Genomic DNA, 7,749 nt, shown 5'->3' with positions numbered 1-7,749 from the left:
TAGGTTGGATCATTTTGTCATGGAAGATGAAACTGACTGTTTCTTGGTCTCCTGTTGTTCTTCATATTGAAGATCTCTTTAAGCTTGATGTTAACTTTGGCACTGCCTTGAATGTAGACCCTCAGGTTGGCAGCATTTTTACATATGATGGTGCGCCTCAGTTTTCTCTGCAACTTCAAGGCCAAAACACTAGTTGTCAGTGGAGTTTCTCTCTTCAAGCTAATCAGTTCTCCTCCAATTAATTCAACAATTGGTTGAAGGAAAAAAAAGTACTTTGGAAATCTACAAGATAAAACAAGAGCACTGAGAGGAAAGTCGCGGTCATTGTGGGCTGTGGTGATGCAACATGTAGTTGATTCACCGAGGTACACATCGGCTTACAGCACGTTTTAAAGGTTGCAGTTAAAGTGTATCACAGCAGCAAATGTAAATCTGTTGTTAGTTCTTGGCTATTTTCTGTTATAGACTCAAACAGCCAAGTCGTCGTTCCTTTGAAGTTAGCTTGACGTCTATGTAGTTGGTGTATTATAATGTAAAGTACTTAGTTAGTGAGCAGTTATTGTGTGATTCAGTCTACGAGTGAAATGTGTCAACCAGCTAAAACTGAATATTCATTCATCTCTTTGGTTTTCTTGATTAAACAGTGCAAACATCAGATACATCTGGATATGGATTAAATATATTGTGTATCATCATGCTAACTATCTGATGATGAAATTTAAATCACTGGGACTCAAGCGGACTATGGATACGAAAAGTATAATGCCTATTTTAATGATTATATTTCTCCTACCCTTAATTGACAATAACTTAATTCAGTCAATAATAAACAGAATTCATTAATGAAGAACAGTTTCCATAGGCAAATATAATTAGTGATATGTGAGAATGTTCTTCTGCTACATGAGAGAAAATATAAAATGTAGTTTGAGAAGCTGCATATTCAAAGACGGCTCCTATTTCTCACTTCTGTGTGGCTGGCAGAGGTAGGACCTAAACGCAGGACTTGGAAGAGAAGGAGTAAACGAATATGTGGTTTTATTAAACTAAAGAACAAAATAACAAAAACAAAAAAACTAGGAAGAATCAAACCTTTAACACAAGAAGGAAAACATATGGGAAGAATATAACAGAAAACAGAGGACAATGCAGACAATTTATACACAAGGAGGATAACGAGGGAATAGGCCAAGGGTGGGAACACAGCTGACACTAATCCAGAGAAATTAGAAGCAAAAGCAACCGAATACACAGGAGACTATCAAAGCCAAACAGGAAGTAACACACACTTGAAAGAACAAACTAAGACACACAGGCTTGACACTGAGACCAAGGAGAAACAGACATGGAGACATGACCGGGGAGATTGAAGGAATAACAAAACACAGAGAAGACAAGGACAGACCACAAATCCACAACTATAAATACAAACTCAGAGTCACTGCAAAATGACGTTCAGAAACTAGAAGATGATTAACTCATACTTTCAAAGAAGCAAACAACAAATCCAAAGCAAAACTGAAACACCGGGGGTTAAAGACCCTGGACCATGACAGAATCAGTTCATGATGCTTACATGTAAAGAAATATAAGGCACAACAATACAGCAGCTTAAAGCATATACATTTTACTGCGCGTCACACTCTGTTAATGGCTAGCTTGTTGTGTTGTCTCAGTGTTGTGAGTTAGCACACAAGTAGGACTCTTCCTACTTATTTTTCTTCATAAAAGATTAAAGAAGAAAGGTAGTGTCCATAAAACATCTTGAGGCAGCTGCTGTGATTTGCCTGTCATGGGTAACTCTGTGTGGCGAGTGACCCAGAAGCGGGGCTCTGGAAGCACAGAGTGAAACTAATAAATAGGTTTATTGCTGAAACTCATGAACCACCAGAATTGGAAAACTAAACTATATGAATCAGAATCATAACATGAGGGACGCGCACAGCATGAGGAAGGATGCAACAACAAACAGCAGGAGATGGACACAATATGCGCACTTAGTAGGTAACAAGCAGAAAAGACACAGTGGGGATAAAACCTGGAACATCACAGATGATGAGACAAGTAGAACTAAACACAAGACGAGGGAGTGGCAAAATAAGACAGGAAGGACTAAACACAGAAATGCAAACCTGACTCAGACACAGAGACCAGACCGACTACATACATGGGACATTAGGGAGGACACAGAGACGAGACAAAGACTAACAAACATGGAGACACGACTTCAAAGAGACACAAACGGACAAAACACAGGGAGATGACAAAGGGAACAGGAAGGGAGCTAATAAACCTCAAGTCATTTATTATTAAATTAGAGACATAAACTAATACAACAGGAAACGAAAAGGAATCAGAAAAACTCATAAGCACCAAGGAAACCAAAACATAATTAATAGACTAGAAACAAAACCAGTGAAATTTTAAAAACTCAAAATACTGGGCCCTAAACCCAAGACCATGACACTGGTGCAATCTAAATAAAACTGAACTGGATCAAAAGATTTTTTGTAATGAATTTATCGTAGTAAAGTAGACACAAACTATCCTGTCATCAATCCATTCTTCCATCCAGTTTGTATGTGTAAAACCTTCCCTCTGTTATTTCCTTTAATGAGTCAAAGCTTCTCAGGTTGCAGCCCGTCATTGTTATTGCAGGTGCTGACTATTAGAAAGTGTGCAGAGGATCATCAGCTCATCCATCACAGCATCACAGTACCAGCAGGTTCAGACATTATTCCACACCCTGCTGACTGTGCCCGCCAGTCACTGTGTGTACACACAGTATTACACATACTGCAGTGCACAGTGATAGAGCTCCAGATGTACTGTTGCTCTTTTTATATGCACCGTTCCCCCGACCTTAGTTTAGGATTAGTCTTGTGTTTCAGTATTAGTTATGTTTTTGGTTATTTCCTGTTTTACTTTGAAGGCTAGTTCTCTCCTGCATCTTGTTGTGGTGCTCCTTCTTGTTTTTCCTCTTTACCATCTACGGTGATCGTCTCTCCTGCCCTTACCTGTGTCTGATTTTTTTTCACCTGTGTTCAGTCGGCCTTGTGTCGGTATATTATGCTTTTTTAATTTGTGTCTCCCCCGGATATTAATCCCAGCACATCGTTGTGAATGTTACCTCAAAAGTTTTGCTGGAGGAGCTTTAATTGAAGATGGGCAGGTGTATCCTTTTACCTTCAGAATATAAAAAACAGTCATGGGACAAAGCTTTAATAGAAAATCAGTGGGCATTACTCTTTGAACAACTTCTCCTTGTTATCCACAAGTTGCTTTAATTAAAACTGACCTTAAAGATAAGAATATTGTGATCTTTGTTAGATTGTTACAGAAGTTACATTTGTTAGATTTGCTACATTTGTTACATTACATTTGACATCATGTGTTAGGCTGTAACAAAAACCTTTTGTGGTGAAGCTTTTTAATTGGCATCACTTTAAAATGAAGGTGTGAGGAATCATGTGTCATGTTTTGTTTTTTGTCCCTGTTACCTCAGCTCCTTTCTCATCACATCCTTTCCTCGCCTCCTCCACTCACATCTCTGATGGCATGGACTAAGACATGAGGAGAGCTGAGAAGGGGATTCAAGGAAGAACATTTGGGGAAATTAAAGAAAAGAAAAAAGATGTCTTTCTTCTTCCCTTTTCAGTTCTCCATATCATCTGTTTGCTTTCACTGTGTCCACCTGTTGTTCCTCATGTTTATTGCGCCCTTTCATTGGATTCCTGTTGTCTTTTTCTTACATGGGCATTCTGTATGTATGCGATACTTATTTGCTTGCTTTGAATTTTGTCACTTTACCTCCCTCTTTCTAGCACCTTTTTGGGGGGGTAAAAATGTGTGAACTGGTTCTACAAGAGAAGAAAAGGCTGAGGATTCGGATTACATGGATTACTTGTTACATGTTTAATATGATCATCATCTGACTGTATGGCTATATAACAGAAAACAAGCAAAAATATAATGCATTCACTTCAAACAATTTCACTTAATCTAAGTAAGGACTTAGTCTTTGATTCAAATAAACACTCTTACGTGCAGCTTTTTCTTCCATTTAAAATTTTCTTCGTGTTTTTGGTGTAAGTGAACACGTCTCCGTCCTCTGGTGCGGTCTGTTGTTATTTGGCAATGAGTGCTGGATGTGGTAAAAGTGCCCTGCTGTTGTTTAGGTTTGTGTTGAGCTTTCCTGGCTCAAGCATAAGCTCTTTGGCTGTGTGCTGTCTCTGGTACCGTTACACTGTGTGCCATGTTTGCCTTAACAACCAACATCATCTGGACTTGTTGTTTTGTGTCGCTTTGAGACCTTGGCCTCCCTCCAGTTCATCGTGCCATGTAGCACAAAGGACCAAACCCCGTTAAATGTGATGTGGGCAGAAATGTCTGAATGTCCATCACCTGAATATTAGACAGCAGCAGGTGGTGGAGCTGCTACAGTAAACTTACATGCAGTGTTGTCACAGCTGGTAGAGACAGCTCTTAATTGAGTTCTGTTTAGATTCAACTTTTACAAGCAATGTGAGAAAAGCCATGTGTTTGTTCATCTGCAGTGATTACAAGTGTGTTTTTTTCTCATACAGTAGAAACAGTAAAGGTTGGTACTGAATAAACAGACGGCACACAACAAAGGGCTGGATTTTGTGTGCTAATGTTTGTGCCAGAAATAATCAGATATATGTTCTACATTTTAAAAAAGTACACTTATGAACCTGATGCAGACTTTCAACATATCTATATCCTGTCTATAATGCTTGTCTATTTTGTTTTATATGTATACATGACACATTACAAAGTTCACCTGCAGTGTGAAACATCATGTTGGATTTTTATGGATTTTATGTCTTATTGTCTACTTAACCCTTTCACGCAGAGTGCTCACTACAGTGGACAGCTATTCAAAGGCTGTTTTCTTGTATTTGTGTCAGTGTTGATGGTATACTTGCACATAAACACAACACACAGTGTATATTATTTATTCATTTGTCAAATTTATAAGTCAAAACGTATGTTGTCCATCTACTTTTTAAAGTGGATGTTTAAAAAACTGAAGATCAAAAATCTTTTTTCATTCCTAAAGATGAATAAAAATACTTAAGAAAAAAAAAATCCTGATTGAGGTTGTCATAATTCATGCATGAAAGGGTTAAAAAATTTGGATGAATTCTGTAGAAACACACAGAAGATGAAGGTGTTTAATTTCACATGAACTCAGTTCAAGTTGAAAATTTTCTACTTATTTTTTAATAAAATATCTTTAAATGTATCTGGCTAGTTAACTTTAACCAAGGATACAGTACTAGAACACATTACTGTAATAAATTTAGCTTTTATATTACAGTACTAATCAATGAATAAACAATTATTCCAATGACAGATGGATAGAAAAGGAGGATCTTTAAACATGCTTTGAGTAATTATCATTTGAGCTTAAATCATGTGGTGTACAGAGAGAGCTTTTGAGAAGTGAAAACAACGTGATGCAAAGAACAAAGTTAATCAATCCTTAAAGAACAATCTACACCTTGTAACAGCAGTCTGGCGAGGAAGGAGCAGCTAGCAGGTCCAGCGAGCGTGTGGTGTGGGGGTTAGCTGAATAACCCGAAGCCAGTCGGTTAAATCCAATAACAGACCTTTATTCGCTGTCAGCAACATTACTCCGTGCATACATGCGCAGAGATTGGTATCGCTGGCGCCAGCTGGTCACAACTGTAAGGTTTCTTTTTGGGAGAAAAGAACATAAGCAGCATGGAATGGCTGCCGCTAACAACACACACCCACTAGGAGACTCCCAAAGCTATTACAATAGTAGGGCAACCCCCCCTAGTGGTGCTATAACCCAAAAGGGTTGTTACATCACGTAAATATGACATCAAAGCTCGAGAGACACCTAAGAATGCAACCAAACCTTTAATCTATGATGCTGATAGAAAGCTAGCAGTGAGGTGGAGCGCATGCCAATCCCACCTGAAGCATGTCTATAAACAGGTAACAAAGATGAGGTGACAGAGAGGCTCAAATTCACTTTATTTTCTACTCTAAGTCACAGCATTTATCTTTGAATACACATTTAAATCACACACACATACAGATGAATGCATCTGGGGTTCAAATTTTTGCTGGTGTTGTTGTTGTGTGTTTGTTGAATAATCCAAAAGTAGTCCAATGGCATAGTAAATTGAAGTATAGGTAAAGTAATGCATGACATGTAAAAAAGCAAAGAATTATATCTAAAATATGTAAGAGTATCACTGAGTCGCATATGATGAAAATGATAAAATATTAAAGGGTTAATCAGTCAATTAAAAGCACTGAATGACCACGAAAACAATCATCAACAAGTGAATCAGGTTATAACCAGACGGAGCTCCTGATGTCAGAGACTTGGAGTCTAATTGTATGAATTGGAAGTTAACTTTGTGCCTCATCTTTGAATTCTGTGGCTGTTAAACAGGCAGAAATACACTGAATATTTAATCATTCAGTGCAAATGTGAAATCCACCTCATATTTATCTGTTCTCTTCTCTGTCGGGCAGTGAATGATCCTCCAGATTGTAGTAAAACTTCACAAGTGGCAGGATGCCTATTCTCTCACAGACTCATCGTCTGAAACCTCGAGACAGGAAATCATCCGCTCTCCTTCTTTTCTGTCTCTGTTTGTCTGAATCTGTCCTTCAATGAAGCTTTTTGTCTCCACAGCTCTGCTTATTTTGTCCAGTTTCTCATTTGCTCCTCTGTCACTTTATCTCTAGTAATCTTTTCCGGCTCGATAAATGGATGGGAAATAACACTACTAAATGATGTGAGATATTTAAAAGTACATCAAGTAAAATCAAAACAAAGCGTTAAACGTGTGATGTGACTGAGTTCATAGTGAAGAAATCAAACTACATTAGGCAAAAATAAAGATAATCGCTGTTTCTTCTCACACATGTAATGGAAACAGCATTATGGTTTTGTCCCAATATAGATTAGATACACAAACTCTTAATTTTTGGCCCAAACATCATCAGAGACCTCGGAAACACTCAGTCATGAGAGCAACAGCTTGGTAACTTGAAAGCTGCGACAAGATGACTAAACTACCAAACTTCATGCATCCAGTAACACGAAAGGACAGAGAAGAAAGAAGCCAGACCAACAAATAAAGATAAACATGAAGTTTAGAAAAAGGACAAAAAGGAGACTGGAAAGATCTCATTCTTCCATCCGTCCCCACAGAGAGAAGGTGAAAGGGCTGGTTCATGACTCATGTGCCCTCTGCTGCCTCTGATATCAGCCTGCTCTGAAGAAAGTCCAAACGAGTACCACCACGACCCAGAGTTGGACAGGACAGGAGAGGAGTATCTTATAGCATGTTGTTCCAATCTTCTCCCCAAGATTTACTGGCCCCACAAGAGTTGCATGTATGAGATATGATCTGATTTCAGTAACTTGACAAATTTTCCACTGACAGTGAGGAATGACCTTCCAAGCTGACTCATCAAATTTAGTTTACTTATTCACCGAGGGAGGCTTTGTAGTTGCGTCATGACATCCATGTCTACTTCTTTAACGTTGTTAAAATAATGAGAAACAGTTTTTCCAGAACAAAAGACGCATACAAAGAGTAAAGGAACCTTTGTTTTATCTGAAAATCTTATTTTGGCTGCTGTCCTTTCATTTCCTGTTTTATTTTGTAATCTTTGGTTCTCATGTTTCCTGTTTAGTTTTACATCTTGTCAACCTTTTTGTAATTCCTACAG

This window comes from Pelmatolapia mariae, linkage group LG5 (assembly GCF_036321145.2).
Source record: "Pelmatolapia mariae isolate MD_Pm_ZW linkage group LG5, Pm_UMD_F_2, whole genome shotgun sequence".
NCBI lineage: Eukaryota > Metazoa > Chordata > Actinopteri > Cichliformes > Cichlidae > Pelmatolapia > Pelmatolapia mariae.
Note: the sequence above shows the minus strand (reverse complement) of the source record.